Below are 21,903 nucleotides of genomic sequence, written 5' to 3'. Positions count from 1 at the left end.
GATAGTGGATTCAATTTTATTTTTTTACAAAATAGATCGATCAAAGGCATGTAATTTCTTAATTGCAATTAAAAGAGATCGCAAAGAAGAACAACATTTGTAACGCTCACGCAAATTTGCTGCGCAAAAGGCGATGTTAACCTTTTTTTGTCACGAAGAAAGTAATATTTTATAGTTCTAACGATATGTATGAGTTATCTATCGTTTGACTGACTGAGACGTACAACTTGTGCGACATTTCAATTCATTATAACAAAGCGTTTGCAGCTATTTCATCGATATGTGTAATATTAAACATCGACATTTAACATTTGGATGCAATAATAATGAACATCACTTGCAAATAAAAAGTCACTTATAAATAATCAAGCTGTTGCGTATTTTAAGTTTTTAAATAGTGATACTAGTTGTAGCAAAAATTTCTGTTAAAAAATCTTATAGAATATTATGTTTTTAAAAGTGTTTCTAAACCACGAAATAGAATGCAAAGACTTGAAACTAATATTATATCATTTTACACGATCAAATTCATCAGTGATATAATGATTATGATAACTTTACAACTTTGTGTAAAAATATCAGATTTATGAAGTGAGTCAAATCTTCAAATCTTATGTATACATAATTATTTTAAAAAGTACGTCAAGTGCGTCAATCAATTTTATCTTAATCTTGCTTTTCATCATGCAAAAGAAAATAGACGCGAGTCTAATTAATCGTTGAATATTAAGAAAGACGACAAGCTCTACCTCTGAAGAGAAAACGATTACGCACGTGGTGATCGTGTCTGATGGTCGGCAGCAAGTAAGGTCAGGCCGACCTTACTTAATCTTGATTCGCACGCGAATAACTCTCGCGACTGAAGTTAGATCGGGTCAAGGTGCAGCCAGTATATACTTGCATGCGCTTACAGTTGGTCTTAGCATACAACAGCTGAGTTTTTGCATTGCGCTGGACAAACTTATGCCAGCGTTCGCGACTCTTAAGTACTCGAGTACGGTTCAGTATCGAGATGGATTTGACAAGGTGGTTCGTGACACCTCTACAAATAAATTGTTCGACTTCTGAATGGCAAAATTGTTGAGCGAAATCAAATTTTTATTGATTTATATATAATTAGGGAAAATATTTTTACCGTAAATAGACATTTTTTTCACAACTAAAAATTCTTAAATCTACAAATAACCGTAAGTATCATTACTTTCATTTATTTCAAATACTATTGCATACATTTTTTTAATCAAAAATGCACTTGTACACGATTAAAAAGAAATTCATATTGTTTCAACTGCTTCGAAATGTATTCGTGAAAGAAATATCAATTTTCTATACAATTTTGTGTGTATATTTTATATACATAGAATTGTATAGAAAATTGATGTCTCTCTATACGTATATATATATAAAGAAACTATCGGACGTTTTTAATTGATCTGTTTCCGCATTGCGACAGTAAATTAATTCGTTTTTAATATAAAGGCTGATTACATTAAAGATTTGTTTTCTTTTATTATTTTAACTTGCCATAATGTAACACGTCACGTAACTTTTAACTGTAATCAGCTTATATATATATATATATATATATATATATATATATATAAAACAAATTAATTGACCGTCGAAATACGGAAATAGATCAATTAAAAATGTCCGATAGTGTCAATTAACTGACATCGTATTTAGAAACGTTCAGTCAAGGATACTTGAATATGTGTCGATATTATTGAATTTTATTCAAATATATTCACGTACGCCTCGTGTCCAAGTTGATGACATTATTTATTAATAAATATGAAAAATATTGAAAAATTTATTCATATTTTTTTCTGATTTTTCAGCTTCGGTCTTTTGTGTTAATACGCATTCGTTATAATTGGCAAATCGACCTTTCTTTCTCGGGCAAGGATTTTTAAAAATTATCATGTTTCGAAGACACGAAAAGTGATTTTGTTAAAAACTTAGATATAAAATAACTTAGATATTATCATATTCTCGCAAACGCAATGCAGCATAATTATATTTTCCATTAGCATAATGCGGGTTTTGCAAAACATTATGTTATTATACATACATGTAATAACATAACGTTTTACAAAGCATTCACGCGCGCGCACGCATGCACACATACACACATGCATATATTGATACATATTTGTATATGTACATATGTACATATGCATACGTATCACTCGTTTATACGTGAAAGCAACGCCGCAACATGTGAATTGTCGTAATTTACTTTATTCCTAGGACATAATTAACGTAGTACTATAAATACGAAAAGATTTCTTAATAAGATGCATTTATACTATTCATTATTCAGCATTTACATAATATAGTCATAACATAGCCTGTGTATACTCGTGTGTATGTGTTATATTAAATATAAATTATTAGAAAAAGTTGGTTACTATTAAATAAAATCAAAAGTGTGAAAGAAAGTTGAAAGAAAGAAAATTGCGTATAATATTGAATAATAAAAGCAATATTGGACATTAAAGCTGATATATTACTAGTACGAAATATGACATCGTATGATATATGTTGCTTAATTTGGAGAGTAACTATACATATTCTTTGCATGAATAATTGCTCGAAACTTGGGAACAGTGGAAAGGGGATGATATGTATATGTATATATCTCTGTAGCGACGGATTATACATATTTAATGAATATTAAGTTCTCCGCGAGATTATGAAATTAACTGTCATTTTTGTCAGATTATCTCATTACGTATTATATATGAATAAATAAATTTCTGATGTAATAATCTTTATTACCGACATTCAATTACTTGACGAATAATTGCTCGACTTCCATAATAATCTAAGCCAAAGATACCATTTCCTCTTTAGAAAAACCACTTTTTAAAATTTTTCTTAAAAAAATATTTCATTTCTGCGTAAGAATAGTCACGATAACTGTATAAAAGTCCCGAAAGAAAGTCTCTACTTCAAATATTACATTTTCCACTCACTTAAATATTTTTCAACAAACCATTTAAACCTGTGTAAATTCGCATACTTTACTGATAGTTTACATTTATAAAATAATAAAACAAAAATCCAAGTCACAGAAAGATTCTCCATCATATAAATGATAATAAGGAAAGTCAATACTTTTTCAAGATCAATAATTTTAATGCAATATGTATTCAGTTTCCGTTAAGCTCTATCAAACGTCCGCCATCGCGACACAATTTTTCGTCAAGTAAAGCGGAAAAGCTCCAAAATAAGATGGTATTAAGTCGCGAGGCAAAGTCGATCGTGCACAGCGAAGCTCCGGTATCAAAAACGCTGCTATTTCCTTTTGTATCCGACGCGTTATTACGACGGCGACGGAGCCACACGTCTGCGTATTGCAGGAATCGAGGCGGCGGCGGTGGCGGCGACGGCGGCGTCCCAATTCGAGCACAGCTCTCTTCTGCAAAATGCTTCTGCGAGCTTTAATATATCGCGATCATAAAGAGGATATAGAAATCTGCGACGTAGTGCGTTGACGGAGTAAAATAAATGCACGCGAGAGATAAAATTTATCAAAAACTGTAATTGCTCCATGCAACAAGATTCATCGGGTAAAAAAAAATTAAGTACTGCTAATATTTTCAAGTTGTTCACAGCTAATGCGATTCAAGTTTGATTCGTCACCTTTAAATATAAAATCGTATCTAGAATGAATTTTACATACTGCATTGTCTTAAAGTGCAAGAACTTTATTTGTGAATATATATTCGTCCTTTACACGCATATAAGCATAATAAAAAGTTGTCGTAAAATCGCACATAAACGTAAATTTAGTAATTAAACGTCGAGTAAATTTTATTTGACTTGAGAGAATATTTGGGGAATATTACAAGGATTAAATCATCGTGCTACCATTATGTTACTGCCTTTTCAATAATCTCTGTTCGATAAGTAAGTTCGGACAGATTTTGCTTCTCTCGGTCACTAGTATAAGTATAGGATTTATCCGATAAGAAGCTCTCTGAATTTACATGTTTTGTCAACGCGTCGACCGCTCGCAAAGGCTTCGACGTAGAACGAACACGATACACGTGTAGTCAGTCTCTTAGAAAAATATATTCTTCAACTTTATTATGATTAAACTTAATTAAGTTATACTACAAATAATGGGTATGCGCAATCTAGAGATAAACTTAAAAAATGATTTGAAAATGTGTATAAAATTCTATACAGACACTAAAGTAAAGGGCAACTGGTATGGTGTATTCAAAAAGATTCCATTACAATTAGAAAACGATAATTAGAGAGATATGGTATGTCATTAATAATTGTTTACTTTTGACTTAAAATGATTTAAAGTTTTCAAAGTTTATAAATTAATCTTTTTAGTTTTTAAGAAGAATAAAAAGAATTAAAAAATGATTGTATCCAACTATCTTTAAGTAGGATTATTTAGAATTTTAGAATAAAAAAAAATTGTCAAGTGTTATAGGCGTTTTAGCACGTTTCGTGCCGCATTTCGTCGTTCGATTTCAATCGATTCGAGCATATCGCGAGTTTCTAAATTCGTTGGTACAGGGATTTTCGTCGCACGCGACATCGTCCCCTAAGCTCGCAAAGGATTTTCCCGAAGGCTTCTCGCGCTTTATCGGGGACGGCACGCAGTACCTCTCTGATAGGGGTACCTCCTATCCCGCCGTCTCGTAAAACTGCAATGATTACGGATGATTTATCGCTAGGACGCGCGGATCGCGTGTTGTCGTTCGCTTCGTTCTTTAATGTGCGTCAGAAGGCGAATTCTCCTCGTCAACGTCGACCGCCACGCGCCACGCGCCACGCGCCGCGCGCCGTCAAGGCTGCCTCGTGAAGCACCGTCGTCGAAACGCCAAGTGAAACTTGTAAGGATCGTAGAAAGTTGATAAGATGTGATCGAAATCACGCATTCACGTAGATCTGTGCGCTCGATTGTAACGTGATACAGTCACTAGTACAATTAACTTGTCGCAAACTAATGTAATTACGATATACGCCGCTGATTGTAAATGTGGATAAGCGATCCTGTTCCTCAGGGTCATTACGATCTTGAGAAAATCTTCTCTTCTGACACAAATTCTAAATAGCTATCGTGCCAATTTCCAAGGCATTTTTACTATTGTTATATTATTTAGTAAGCGTTATATAAGCTAGTAATGAATATTTTTTCGGAATATAATTTACAATTCTTTAAATAAATATAGTATACAGGAACAAAAAATAATTAAAATTAAACACGCGTTCAGATAAATCTTCCTCTCACAAATGTTTTTCTATTTATAAAAAATTTGAAAATACGTACACATGTGGTGAAAATTGAGTATTATTAATTAAATTAAACATGAATATTTTTCACAGTTATTTATCTTCATTTGACTCACGTATATGACTGCTTCAATAATAAATCCGGTTTTGATCCTCTGCAGTTTTAGGGTTTTAAAGTAGAGTCTGGTAATATACGACAAATGCATATTTCAACGCGCAACCGCTATATTTTATCCCCATTGCGATGTGCGCGACATTTTGCATGATACTGTTTCACTCTCTTTCTTTCTTCTCTAAATTGTTTATTCTATTCGGTTCATCATATGATTAATTTTCAATAGAATTGTCAATTATTTTAAAAAATTATCTTATAAAAATATTTCTTTTTTTAGAACATTTAAAATATAAAACATTATACGTTGTGCCTATTTTACAAATGCAAATAGTATATAAAAGATATTTTTTAAAGGACACTGAATGTCGACATTTTTAAGAGACGTGTACTATATTTTTTTTATTAGATAAGATTGGTGAAGGTATTGAAAATTTCAAGGGGGAATGCGCCCCGAACCGATTTTACGATGCAACTATAGCAGTGGTGTCATATATGTGTCCATCGTTTATTTCGAGGTTTCACAGACTATTGCAACGAGTTCAAGGAAAAAGTACAGAGGAACGATCTCAATTTATGTTCGCTGCGGAGACACTGCGGTATTCATGTTAAAAAAATCATAATAATGTCGATAAAACAGTAGTTTGCAAGTGAATTTGAGAGTCTGTATAAAGTTTCTTAGTACAATTATATCCAAAAATATATACACGAAGATTAAGCATTCATTTACGCCGAGTATGCACACTATTTTGTAGAAATTTCAAATACTCTCATTGAATTAGCGTTTAATTATACGGTGAGAACAAGAACCCAAGTGTCGTAGAAAGATTCCGAGCGTGAAGAGAAAGTTTAAGTACCTTTCTACAATATATCTTTCTCTCTTATCAATCAGTCACAATATTTGTCAAGATAATTTGATTTTAATTTAAAATATAGAAAAATAAAAATTTGTCTAATATAAAAGATGAATATACTTGTGTGTCTAAAAGATAATTAGTTATAAAATTATTATGTATTACTGATCGGAGCATCAATATGCATTTATTATTATCTTTTCTCTCAACAACAATCACTATATTTAAGGAGAATTGTGTAACGTACATTTTTGAACAAAAAAAGAAAATTGATGAATACGACACTCCTTTCGGAGATTCATTATTTATATTCCGTTAATATTATACTCATATTTAAACTCCTGTCATACACCGCTTTCGCTTCCACAACCTTAGTCGTTTTTATTCTCCGTTTATTATTCGCATTTTTATGGAATCAAAAATAGTACAAAATTTATAGAAGAAGAATTTATATCAAGTTGAAATATGATGACTTCAACGATTTCAATAGGGTAACGACATCATCAAACTATTGTCTATCTTCTCTTTGTCTTTTGTCTTTTCCGAGAAGAATTTTGTATTAAAAAAATCGACATTATATTTCACGGATAAATGTTTAAATTACTTTTGTCAAGAGACATTCTTGACCAATGCAAGATTAAAACTGTTTTTCATTAAAATATCGTTATTTCATTAGTACTTCCGATTAAAGTTGTAACAAATAAATTTTTAAAATTAATTTATCATAATTGTAATAAGCTTTTTCATCATTTTTCTTTTTTTATTCTATTATAAGCGATAAATGAATATCGAACTGTAGTTATATTCCATTAAATGCAAACATGAAAAGTCAATATGCGTATTAGGTAAAAATAACGATTATCGCGTATAAAATTGTTATAAATTAATTTACCTTTTGTATCTATCAATTATAATTCGTACAATTTTATATATTGCGTAATATTGTTATAAATGTATGACGCGAAAAGAAAACATTAGAGAAACTTTTAAAAAAAACGCAATCAAAGAGTATATCTCGGTGAAAATAAAATAATGAAGTTGGATAATTATACACACGTTCAGCTGCAAGCATCATTGCTTTTCGTGTACGCTGACTGCGTTCGAGTTAATTGTATTTTTAGCATCGCGACTCGTTATAATTTTTTAAATATCTACGAAACAAAATTTTCACGCTAGCGAATTTTGCAAGCTCAGGTAATTTAATTGCTTCTAATTATCGCGGTATAGATATATCCTCATAGAATTAATATCACTGTTTAAAAACTTCATCTTTATTATTTTAAGAAAATATAAAAACTTGAATTTTAATATAGTTATTAAATTTCAACTTAAATGTTACATACATGTTACGACGCAAGTCTTGATATAGGTGATTGAAAAAAGTTACCCGGTCAGAAATTGAACGATGTCGTTTTCTTGATCTATTATCGAGCAGCTTCCACTGTGCGGAAGATCAAGAGCTTTCGTACGGAAAAAGAAACTCCAAATAAATAAGATTATCTTTTTATATCGCGTTCAAAGTCAGAAATAGAAAAATTGCTAAAGCAATAATATTCAATTTCATTTCGTACGGTTTTTCTTCTTTTTGTCATTATAACTTCTCTTTGACTGTATTTCGAAAAAAAGTATAAAAATAATTACAATCGAGCCAGAGAAATCATAATTTAATAAAGAGCAGAAATACAACCAAATCATATTAAATTATGCAACTTTAATTTCACTTCTGTCTAGAAAGTATGTAAATTTATTTATGTAATGCATGCAATATTATCTACGTAAACACTAGGACAAAAATGTTAGTTTCCTTCGGAAGAGAAAGAAGAAACTAGCTAGAAAGAAGTCCTATTATATTTATGTTATTCCACGTTGCCGAGTAACACTTAAACGTAAAGTTATTGCGGATCGCGTTTTGAAAATTTACGTTTCCGTCAATTATTCATTTGAGTAGCCCAGGTTCGACGTCGCGCAAGATAGATTCTGTTCTCGTTTCGAGTATTCTTGATGCAAATTTAAACTCTCCCTCGCTGTTCCGGGCTTACACACAGATACAGATACAGATACAGACACAGATACATATACACATACGTAAGAAACGGTGCGCCATAAGTTCTTTTCACCTAGATTTTCAATGCATGTCTTCCGCTTCGGTTTCTTCCATACTCATTTTTACATTTTTCATCACAAAGAAGCTCTTCCTTTTCAAGCGGGTTTCCCTTAACGAATTTTAAAACATTGAAAAAATTTCAGTGCAACAAAATCTTTCATATGCGTGTAAACAACTTTTTCTAATTTCTTTACGATCTTTTGAAGAAATTTAAATTTTATCACCCGTTATCAAAATGATTTTACATATATTATGTACTTTTTTACTTAATGCATATAAAAACCATTGATTAATTACAGATATTTATTAAATATAAACGTCTAAAGCATATTATACCACCACATAAGAAAAATGTTGAAATCAATTAAGAAATTAAGTTGCTATGGCGTAAACAATTGCGAATTGTTCCTCTCAAGTAACATGGGATTTTAATTTTAATCGTATTTGAAGAATGGTATATACTCGTATTGTATACTGCGCAAGGTACTATAACAAAGTTTTCCTTTATAAAACAAAGAAAAATTCTACAGACTACAAATGAAAACAATTGGCGAGTACATTGTACGTACACACAGGCGATGCGTGCAATTTCGTTCGCTGCGAATATCCGCTGGTTTGACCCAATGACCCAGCAGCGTCGAAACGCGACAGCGATGTTCTCTGCCAACTTGTTCCGATCTCCGGGGTCAAATTACTATCAATATGTTATTGACCTATCAAGATTGTCAACTACAGCAGTGCGCCGTTTTGTCATTGTTGAGATTCGTTTAGTGTCTTTTCCAACGTAAATGGTTACACTATAAACATTTTGTGAAAATTTATGGAAATAACGCAAGTTCGTTGAGATATCGTCGTGTAAGCAAATTCTCCTGTATTCCATGCTCGGCATTCGCGATTTTTCGCAATTAACGAGATTGTCACTATATTTAATAAAAATTTCTATGTACCCTTGCATATATATCACTATAAACGGGCAATCTGACAATGCAAAATATGTATGCAAATTTTTTTTCACGGCGAAGGTACACATTCTGTCACTCTGGATATTACACTAAATAAAAAGGAATGAGTATATTAATTTACTTAATTGGAAGGAGCAATAAATTCTCAGTAATTAAGTCTCTCCAAGAATGGAGAAATAGAGAAGATTAATATTTTTCGTTTTAAATGTACAGAAAACGAGAATGTAGAAACGTGTTAATTTCTTCACGTTATAATTGGAAAGGGTTGAAGAAACCTCTATCTCTCTTTCTTTCGGCAAAGAGGAAAAACCTCTGTTGCGCTGTGATTAAGTGAAATGTGATTACTCTTTTAGCTAATAAAATAATAACTGAAAGACACATCCTTGGATGTCCGCTTTCACTTCATTACTATTAGAGATCCCACAATTAGAGCGCGGCCGTAAGAACAGCGAGTTTTGATTAATCCATCGAGCTTTGTCAAAAAACCGAGTTTTGCCGAAAAAGCAAGAATTATTAATACGTTAATATCCGATTGTGCAGTCTCCATTAAAAGAGGAAGACTCTCTTTTGCCGTTTAACCGTCTACTAGGTCAGATAAATTAAACATTTGGAGCAATCTGTATCGCAACGTACACAAGTGTGCGACTGTCACACTCCCTCGTTCACTTCCATTTCGTCACTTGAAAATTTACACAGCTACGAGAAAGCTACGAGAATAATGCACGGATTAATCGGAAACGATCAGAGACCGCTCGGAGAAGTAACTGCGTTGAATATGCACGCCACATGTTTGAATAGTAAATACCATGTTGAAAATTTAGAACATAGTAAATGTCAAACTGCACATAAGGAATAATTAGAAATGTAAAAGTAAAGTAAGAATAAAATTTATTTGCCTTCTGCAAAAAGAACGAGAATATAATCTCGTTTTGGCATTTACTACGTACAACGTTAAAATGTTTCTTTATTATAGATAAGAGTAATATCTGGCATTAAGAATTATCTGATAATCAATAAAGATAAGAGTGTAACAACTCTTGCTATTTACATGTTTGCAATTAATTCACCCTGACTTCACTTAATCTCGATTCTCCATAATTAGATTAGATCCGAAAATTTGGTTCGTTTAGAAAATTGTTAGAAACGATCGATAATTGACACTGGACGTTTTACGTTTTACGTTGACAATTCTTGTCAATACTTGGATTGACAATAAATATCGATCGTTAGAGGCTCGAGGGCCGTCGACTCGTGGTGGCAGCTTTGTGCCCCTTTCATTCTAGACGTTTACTTCAACCTGCTCCTCCCTCTTTTTCGCTTTCTCCTCATCGTCTTTTCATTCTCAGGTTTCTCTCGTGCTCGGGGCGGCTCTTTCTAAAAATAGGCGCGCATCGAATAACGAGCTGGGGGTGGCGGCGGCGGCGGCGGCGGCGGCTAAGGTTGAAGTTTGCATTGTGAACGCGTATAACAGTGTATATGACTGCTAGTACCCCTCGCCCTCTCTCTCTCTCTCTCTCTCTCTCTCTCTCTCTCTACACTGGATGTAACCGTAGATTTGACCCAATGACCCAGCGGACGAGCCCGAAAAGCCGCGGAAACGCCCGAGTGAATTTCATCCTCGACCCCGACTCACCATGTCTTCACCCTTCCTCTCCAACCCCTCCCTTTCGATCCCTTTATTCCGGTTTCCTGCCCGGATAGAGGAGGTATTTCTCCCTCCGTCCTACCCTCCCTCGCGCGCTAGCGCTGATCGACTATGCACGCAGGTATAAATATTTTATTGTTGTGTATCCGTTACGCGTGCGAGACTGCGATCATCTAAGCTAAGCCTCTAAGCAGCGGTGACACACGTGACGCTCGACAAGCGATACCACGTTATTTCGTCAATATCGCACAATGATTAATCTTTGCGGTTGTTTTCGGGATAATCAGACTCTGAGCGAGCTCACGAGCTGTCACAGCGATATAATGTATCGCGAAATTATACGTGGGAGCCGCATTACGCGTGCCACCACGTTCACATACCGGCCTCCTCCGAGTCCTTCTACGAATTCTCGGGATATCTTTGGTGCAATTAGGCAAATCCGTATAACTTGCTAGTGATATTAAATGGAACGAGATAAGCAATCACACGTTTCGATTATTCGACGATATATCCTTATAATATGACGCGATGTATACCTATAAAAGAGTAGGGTGTGTTTTACACTTTACACTTTATCGTTATCGTATCCAAAATTTTTTTTTAAATTGTTTAAAAATTGTAAAATACATACAGTTTTTCTTCATTCTTTCTCAATGGAATGCATTCTTAATCGTGTTAAATTATATTTTTATTATTATATATACATTAGAATTTTTATATTTAAAAATTTAATTAAATAAGAGAAATAATAAGAAAGAGAATAAAAGAGAGAGAGAGAGAGAGAGAGAGAGAGAGATGATTAAAAAGATCATTAGAGAGCTAAAATTATTATTATATCTTGAATGCATAATATATACATTAGATATTGTATCACGCAATCTTTTATAGAAATCTTGCACGCTCAATAGTACTGATCGGTAATATTGACAGTATACATCAATATTTTTTATAACCTGAGGAGATTTTGCGATTATGTCATCTATTTTGTAGAACTACTGACGAAAAACTGGCCCTCTTCACGCATACATTATCACTGTCAATATCTTTATTACACCGCAATATTGATGCTTGAGAATCAAAAAATTTGAATCACCGTCAATACATCAATTCTACATCAATTCATCAATATTAAACTACACACAATCAATTGTTAGTATTTATTGGTACCAACAATATTATTGAGCATGGATACAAAGTGATAGACAGGATCATTGAATTCACCTTTTTTTCATTTGGTTTCACTTGTTGAATTCAAAAATTATAGTCAAAATAGTCTTAGCATCCAGAGAAAACTTTTATTTAAAAAAAATAAAATTAATGTTCTACAGTGACAGCCTTTACTGTAAACTTACAATTAGTGCAAGTAAAAGTCACGATTTTAAGAAAAAACACATTAAACACATTGCTGTCATGGCTCGACAAGGTAATAAAATCAATCGTTCTTCTGTTTAAAATGTATTTTTCTCAAACACTCTAGAAGACTACTTTGATATAACTTTTTCAGCAAATAAAATTGAATAAAAAAAAGATAGACTTAACGATCCCTGCGTACTATCCAAATCATCTGAAATGCATACTCTCCTTTGCACACAGAATCTAAAATTTATTTCAATCATACATATTTATTTAAAAATGTAGCAGAGTTGATACCATCTGATAAACAATTTTGATGTGCGGGTATCTCATAACTGATAAAAGTACTGCAAAAAAACGGATCGATTTAAGAAGCACGTCGATATCGTCCATATTTGACGTTCTCTACATTTTGTTACATATTTTATTCATACTATTCTGGACACGCCATATTCTCTCGGCAGTTATCCTACATGGCATTCTCCACAGGTGATCTTCTCTCAAGGGGTGAAGACCTTTTTCGTCCTTTCGGCAAATAACAATAACATCAGAAAAGGTGTGTCATAAAATAAAATTGTCCCCATCAATTCTATTTTAATATAAAATATTTTCAAGGTAAATACGCGCACGCACGTCCTCATATGTATATTGAGCTAATAATTATTTCAATTAATGTATAGTTACTGGCATCCTATTTTATGTATCTAGTAAAATGTCTTGTAAATTATCGTAAATATGTTTATACCGCGGTAATATATTTTTTTTTTTTTTTTTTTTAAGAAAAGAAGTTATAACATATCTACTGTAACACGATGGAGTACTTTTCACGGAAATGTTACGAGCTTCGTAAATTTATAATTTCGACGGTTAAAAACGAGATGTCATTAATCATGCAACGTACATCTCGATGATACTTCCCGAGTTGCAATATTCAGTCACCTTATCGTACTCAATTTAGAAACAACTAGCGGACAAGTAACTAAAAGAAATTTAAACTAACGACAGCATACGATATTTTGTCAGATTACTATGTAATATCTGTTTCACGAAATATAATATATTATAAAAATAAATATATTTTCTTTAATATTAAACATTTTTAACAATTTTTATTGTAGATTATTCGAACGCTATTATAAAATCATCCTTACAAGATAGTTTCGTGAATTAGTGAAACTAAGGAATCGTTTCATAAAAAAACAAGTGCCAATAAAAAACCGTAAATTGTTTATATTATAGAAAATGTTCAACTGCATGCGGTTTGAGTGTATATTTTATATAGTGCATAAATTAAATATAATTTTTAATTAAATAGACTATGTAATTGTTGCAACCAATCAAATATGTCATAGACACACGCACACACATGCAATATATATCGTTTCTGTTGAAAGCATTAAAATTTTGTAATAACATTTCACGTATAAAATAAACTTTATTTTATTATAAAATTAAATTGAATTAATATTGTTATTGATTCTATGAAATGTCTAACATATAAATGTAATTGATTAAAAAAATATGTTACAAATTTTTATCAATAAAATAAAGATACTTTAAAAAAGTATACAACGTTGAAATATATTTTGTTATTACACTAATTTTCTTTTTAACAAAATTTGCGAAAACACGGAAAGCCTACTTTGCAACGAGAAAGATAATCTCGCACACGGATTAACAAAGTTCTATGGTGTTATTCTGGTTTTAATGACTTTCGAAAAGTCATTAAAATTTTGTTTTAATTAATTTTTAATTTAAATAATCGCGTTTTTGTCAGACTTATCGAGCAGTGGCAATTTTATGAATTTTGTAGTAATCGCATATTTCAATTAGAAATAAAAAAACAGGCATTTTTGATTTCGAAATAAAAAATTCAATTCTTTATGAAAAAAAACTGTTTTTACCAAAATTTTGAAATAAACATATAAAATTTATTTTTTTTTATATCTATCGTAAAACGTTTGACATTACGTTATTTCAATGTTATTTAATATCTTTTGTATTTATAATTTTAAATCGAAAAATGCCATATTGTTGCAATTCTTAATAAATTATTAATAATGTTTGTTAATGCATAAATAATAAAAACATTTTTACGTGTCTTATTGTATATTTTTTGTTAATTTATTTATGGTAATTGCTAATGATTAAATAAAAAAAAATCTATTTGTTCAAACATGTAAATTCAGTATTCACTTTAATTCACTGTAACAGACTTTTTGTTACATTATATTATATTTGCGAAATATTTGGAATACAGTACAATATTTAGTTAAACCTTTTTTCATGTTGCATTACTCCAATATTTATATTTCTAATATATAAGAAATACATTTTGCAACGTAACTTTTGCTTGTTTCAGCTATAGGATGCGCGCGCGCGCGTTGTATACAATTTATTGCAAGCATCGTCAATTTAACTACTGTATTCGATTTATATCTTTTGCTAAATATAACGCTCTTATTTATTTTATACTTATTTTATATTTAACATTATACTGTCGAATCAGTCAAATAAAATTAGCAATCTATGCTTTGATAAGATTTTCTGCGATTTTCATAAAAATTTTTTGTTGCTGAAGTACTCTGATAAAATAGTGCGAGTATCTATAAGTCTGATCAATTTTCTATTTCTATTGTACAACAATTATTTTCTTTTAAACAGTTTTTTGTAAAAAAAAAATACGTTCATATTTATGTTAAACTATACACTGAGATCGTACGGAGAATGATGATTTTTCTAACAGAAAAGAAAGTAGTGATATAAATTTCGTTCATAAAACATTTTTCGGCGCTATCTGATATTTGTGGGCGTCGGAATCCCGCGGGCGCTCTCCTTCGAACGAAATGGGATAATATTAATCGTCCAAAGTATCGCGCGCACGACACGATACGAGACGCTCGTGTTGGCCCTGAGAGAAATGTGTTTTCAAGGCTAAAGAAAAAAACAGGTTGGCAAGTTATATCTTGGAATCGATGTTCACGCGCGGGGGGTAAGCTCATGAACTAAAAGAAGTTATACTAGGTCAAGCATAAAACTGCAATTTAAACTCCAATATTGACTGTTTCGACATTCAGAGCGTCAAATAAAATAATTATGCTGCATGTGTTTTGCATAATTAATTTCGCGTTATAACAAAAAAATATATGCTTGTAATACATTTCAAATGATTAGAATTGAAAGTTGATAGACTTGAATAGAACTATCCTATATCATTATTATCTGTTCCATCCGCTGATGTAATTGCAGCAATACCATTTTTATTTTTCTTGCTAATAGTTTTACTTATACTTTTGTTATCAATTTATTGTACATGTACAGAGAAATACAAATTACACGTATACAAAACGTGCTTTAATAGTATAACAAAAATCATATTTATGCAAATTATATTTATGTATTATATATAGTAAATATTTTAATAAAAATATTTTAATTTTTATACGCGTAGATATGTATTAATTGACTAAGTAGCTCGATCATCTTTCATCCTTTACATCATATTTCAGTTTGGCAATTTAACTGAAAATTGAATTCGCGAAACTTTGAAGGAAACTGTAACTCAATAAAGCTGTGGTGAACTTATCAAAGATAATTACTTTGATTTCTAAACAAACAATGTAACCGATACAAATGCTTTCGATATATTTGCATTAATTGTTAACTAATAATCTCAATCAAAAATATTTAAAAAGTATATATAAATGGATAATTATTTTAAATAGATACATGGAGTAAAGTTCAAATGATTAGCGATATCATTAAAATATTATTAAAATAAACAATTAATAATATTGGATAGAATATAATGTACATAGAATATAATGAATAATTTGAAATAATAAAAATATCTAAAGTTAACATTATAAAAATAAATTAATTTAAAAAATTTTTTATTAATGATAAAATTGCAAAGAGACTCTAAAAAATTAAAAATTGTAAATTAAAAAATTTTAATATTTAAAAAAGGCTAATAAAAGTCATGTATTTTGGCAATATTGCACTGAGAATGATTTCAAAGTGAATCTAATCGTTCGTATTGTAGTTTGATTTATATTCAATCAAGTATGCAATTTTTCAAAAAATTGTAATTTTTTTCTTTTTTATATATGAGAAAAATAATATTTTTATGGCATTATTATTATAAATTTAATTATTATATTTTTAAATAGCCAAATGATTTCATAGTACAAAATTTGAAAGGTTCTTTATACTTGTTATAACAGAAATTGTACGTACTTTCAGCAATGATGTGTTGAGTTACATTTAGATATCTGTATCTATAATATTATTTCATCATTTTTATGATTGATATATGTATTACGTCGACAATTTTATTTAATGTTTTATTGTAATTTAAATTTATTTATATGAAACAAATTTCGTTTACGATATTCATCAAATGTTTGTTCACTATTAATTGCCATAACCATTTGCTTCATTATTAACCATTGTTACCTATTGTGATATATGTATATGTACATATAGAGCGAGAGAGAGAGATTAAATACTTGTAACTAAAACCAATATTATTATGTCAATATCACCTGCATATGCATGTTATCTATAATATAATCGCCTCAATTTATAGATATGCAAATTTGTGACATAACAAAATGCAAAAACTTGGATACAGGGAGCAATGGTTAATATAATAATAGGACTTGATGAAAGATAATCTGAAATCTGTCATGATAGTGAATTTCCTTTATTTATAAGTGTACGAATATAAAAACGACGCTATGAACTCGTCATGTATAGCTACAAATAGATAGCATATGGCACGCTTTTCCAACTTTCCTCGAGTTTCAAAGCTGCAAAGCTTGTAACAAGTAAAACATACTAACTGAATTCAGTCGTCTGTCGCAATCATTTCTCAAGAGGCGTTTCGTACTATATATCCATAAACCTAATAAGATCAAACTATCTTTTTCGCAGCTTTATTCTACTTTCTTCCATTGCCACGAGCGAGCAGCCACGAGTTTTCTTATAATGTAACAAAATTATGATTGTCATAGCAATTTTTAAATGTTTACTTTTATGATAACTAAAATAATAAAACATAATATAACAGATTTGCTTTGAAAGAGACTGAGAAACAATTTGTATAAATAACAGAATTATAACGGTTAAATTAATTCACAATTGGTCGTCATCGATGTTGCATCGACGTGTCATGAATATTTTATGAAAATTATAAATCCTCCGAGTATATATTCGCCAGGGCTAGGCATAAAGGGGGCGCGCGGTATATCAAATAAAAATAATCTGTATGTATGTAAGTGTTGTGCGTGAAATTAAAAAAAAGATCTAAATACATATGAATGCTGGAACTGAAGAAATTTAATTTAATGTAAATTCATAAATATTTTAATTAAAGAAATTTAATATCAAGTTGAACAATTTAGTCAAGATAAAACTTTTTCCTCAATATAGCCTATACTCGCGAGATAAACCAACAAAAATCTTTATCTCACAAAATACACAATACTATACGTACAGAGTTTATGAAATCTGTTTCCTATTGAAATATAAATTTCAAAAATGGTTGAAAATTATGAAAAATCGCGAAATATGTATTCAATCGTTTCAAAGGGCCATTCTTTTTAATCTCAATCCCGTTAAAAGAGCCCTTCCGTTTCCAAAATATAAAAAATAAGAATAGACTTTCTAGACAACTAGTGTGTGTGTGTGTGTGTGTGTGTGTGTGTGTGTGTGTGTGTGTGTGCATAATGAAATTTCTAGTGCAGGTCAATCAGAGAAAATCAAAATTAATAATATAATAGCACTACAAATAAATTCATTTGTAACATTTGTAAAAAGATCTTTTTCATCGATCTAATATACATACATATTGACACATTAGTTATTACCTCTCGCTCTGTACAGTGGCACGAAACGTTTCGATGTTTATCGATAGGTAGTTGGTGTTGGTTTGACTAACGGGCACGCAGTAGACGGCTATCAAATCCCGGCTTAATTATATGTCGCAAGCGTCGGCTATTTCTCTGATTGATGATTTCCAATCACGATAATATGTGCATCAAAGCGATATACACATGCATGCGTGCGCGAACGCGGAGAGGTATGTACATTATTCACCAGCTCTTGCGCATTGGCATCATCAGCCCCCTGTGTAATTTACTTCCGGAGCAGTGAGTCGTCAAAAATATCTACTGTCATTGTCGCTAATAATTTCTCCTACCGTTACATTATTATTGCAGCCTGGCTACCTGCGTCAATGGCTTTATAATTCTCTTTGTAATAGGATAATTGTAACTTTGTAAAGGTGCACGCTTGATATCTCTGCTTCCGGCATAAAGATATAAATCCTTCGGTTCACCGCTTCTCTACTTTATCCAATCCGATATAAATTACTCTCCACGTAAAATCAGGTACGCATACCCGATTTAACCATAAAGTTACTATACGTTTCTCGATCACATAAAATTACTTACAATCAGTGAATTTTATCTGTAAAGTTTTTTCAAATAATGGTTTTAATAAGTCTTGAGACATTATGAGACATTCATATTGAAATTAACTTAATAATAATATAAAAAATTACTATTATATTGAGAAATATTTTATATTTGTCGTATTTTCGTATTTAATATCAGTACGTTTATATAAAATTATATAATTATCTAGATAAAAAAATGACTTAATTTTATCTCTAGGTTATATAGAATGTATATTTCAATCTTTACTTTACATAAAAAAAAGAGTGATTTTTTTTCTAGTTATCTAAGTTAATGTGAACGTTTATAAATATAAAATATTGTTCTCTTATTGTTAGCTTCAATTTCCAAATTATCATTTATCCTAGTATAGAATTTTTTTAAGTAATAACATCTATTAGAAAATAATAGCGCAATGTAAAAATTGGCCTAAAGCCATAAGTGGTTCAAAAACTTTTACAAAGAATCTCATTATAAGTTATATACTCTCTCTTTCTCTTTTCACCTTTGATTTTCATTTGCGTATTGATCCAAATAAACAAAGGAGTATTTTTTTTTGTCAAATTAAATTATTTAAAAAACTCTTAAAAAAACTTTAAAGAAATAAAGATTATGTCTTTTAATCGTTCTAAACAGAGATATTACTTAAAAATTATCTACATAAAGCAATATATAAATGTATCTTTGTTCAGATAAATTTAAAATTAAATAATTTTTATCTTATTTAAGATAAAAATGATTTACATTTAATTGATCTAAAAAACGGCTAGATAAGTTCAAGTTATTTGAAGAGTGCTCAATATCAGAATCATCACGACCAATTTGAAATTTGATATATTCGCTTTATGCGCTACCAGAGTGATCCTCATCTTTCTCGTCATGCAAAATAGTTTCCGGGGGAACCGAGTCTGAATAAATCTACATCGTTTTTACATCGAAGCGTCGCCGTCGTCACGCAACGCACAACCGGCAGCACAACGTGAAGATAGGAAAAGAGACGTAGCGACAACGTTATCCCGTGTGCGTGCGCGACACTCCAAGTTAGAGAGGATTTATTATTCTTACGAAGAAATGGCAAGGGATTTCCATCTTCCATGTCAAAGGAAATAGAGACTCCGCAGTCTTCATAAAAAGATCTCCCCCGATACTCCGCATAAACATGACAAACGCCGACGAAGGGTATAGAAAAACTTGGCATGTCTCGGTCGCCGCGCACCGCGGCGCAATGGATACGCAATGGACACAGTTTGCTCTTTTCTCCTTTACTCATTTAACACCATAATTCTCTCGTTATTACGTAATGTCTGTAACTTCTCACCGTAATACGTTTAAACCGGTTCACTTAGATCCGTCTAACGCAATTTTCAGATTAAAATAATCCTCCATGTATTCTGAATAATCTTCTCATCTCACGTATAGCTTTAGATCGATTTAAAAGAATTTTATTATTTTGAAGCATGTTCATTAAATTACGATACTTCAAATAAGAAATATAAACAAGGTCAATAATTAGATAGGCTCGTTTTATATTTAGCAAATAAAAAAGGGAGGCAATCGGCGGAATGACAAAGAAATATTATAGGTGTTTAGAAAATGTTTTAATTAAATAACATACATTGATTGTAATTCATTTACTCATAACAAACTTGTTGAGTGTAAATGTACATTGTACATACATGAATCAAACGTGCACTTGCTTCAGGAGGACAAACAACTGCCAGAGATTCATTTTTCACGTTATTTACTGCCTATATACACCACCACAATACTGGAAATCGTCCGTTGACATATTCTATGACGCAGCTTTGTTCAGAAAAGCAGCAGAATTATTGAATTACGACGACCACAGTTTAAATATTTTAATCATTTGGCAATGTTCTGACTCTTGACTTGGCTTCTTATTAAGGCTGTGTTCATAGAGCGCGCTATTAGCACATTCCGTCATTCTATCCTTATCGATCATTACGCAAAATAAAGATAAAATGCAATAACAATGATAGCACGCTCCGCGAATGCAGCCCGAGTCAATCGTGGTTTACCTTTTTGATCACTACTTCAAACAATTTTCTAATGTTCCAATCAACTGGTTTGTTATGAGTAAATAAATTACAATCAATGTACGTTATTTAATTAAAACATCTTCAAAATTTGCTCGTTATTTCGCCGATTGCCTCTCCTTTTTGTTTGCCAAGAAATATAAAATTCTCGTATATAAAAAATAGAATGTTAGTCATTATTTGTCGTCAAAAGAAAAAACATTTTCGACGGTTTGTTGAACTTTTAATCGATTCCCCGAAGTTTAAAATTTCAGCAAGAATTGCTCATAATTCTGATAATACTTGAAATATATGCTGATGCTTTGTGCATATTTTTTTTTTAGAAAAATATTATCCAAGTATGTACCTCGAATAGATTCACCTTCATTTATTGGCTTAACCGCTGTTGCTATTTTCGCGCACGATCGTATATAAATATAGAAAATTCCTGCAGATTCCGGAAATTCAAGACATTCCAATTAGGGAAATCGATATCGAATTGCACGCTTCATTTAACCTTTCAGTAACTGCCAAGAGTTTATTTATAATGTTTAAATTTGAAACGCGGAAATATGAAATGTTACTGTATGCCATGCTATAAAATTTGCGCAACAATAGAAAATCGTTATTAATTTCGCTCGCTTAATTATGCAGAATTATAATAGAGAATATTGTTTTGTATTAATGAATAATTAATAATAATATTTTCTCTCTTTACGTTAAATGATTATTATATAAAAATGACAAATTAACAACGCATCTTGTTTAAGGTTAAAATTAAATAAAAAATTACTTGAAAAAATAACAAAGTTCAAAACTTAGCATTTATACTTATTCTTTCATTCTGTTGCTAAATTAAAAAGTTCTGTACGCTTATTCACTAAAGCTAAGATTATATGGGATTTTCATGCATTACTTTTTAACGGCGGATCACTCGATTAACTTGCGATTGATAGATTTTTTTATCAAAATAATACTGAGGTTAGCTAATTATTATCCGAATCTTCTAATCTTTAGTGCATTATATCTCTTTGTAATTAAACTTCAAATTAATTTTATTAAATAAAATTAACAAAAAGTGTCTTATTATCTATTCGATTTCTTTCAAAGT

The 21,903-nt window shown here is 31.0% G+C and overlaps 1 protein-coding gene across 7 annotated transcripts in view; it reads right to left on the bottom strand.

Annotated features, from left to right (window-relative positions):
* The window catches only part of LOC105193589 (potassium voltage-gated channel protein eag), a 76,914-nt gene that overhangs the window by 36,229 nt on the left and 18,782 nt on the right, over window positions 1-21,903 (bottom strand). The gene's annotated exons all lie outside the window — the stretch shown is intronic.

This window comes from Solenopsis invicta, chromosome 7 (genome assembly GCF_016802725.1).
Source record: "Solenopsis invicta isolate M01_SB chromosome 7, UNIL_Sinv_3.0, whole genome shotgun sequence".
Taxonomy (NCBI): domain Eukaryota; kingdom Metazoa; phylum Arthropoda; class Insecta; order Hymenoptera; family Formicidae; genus Solenopsis; species Solenopsis invicta.
This window is presented reverse-complemented; position numbering and strand designations above follow the sequence as displayed.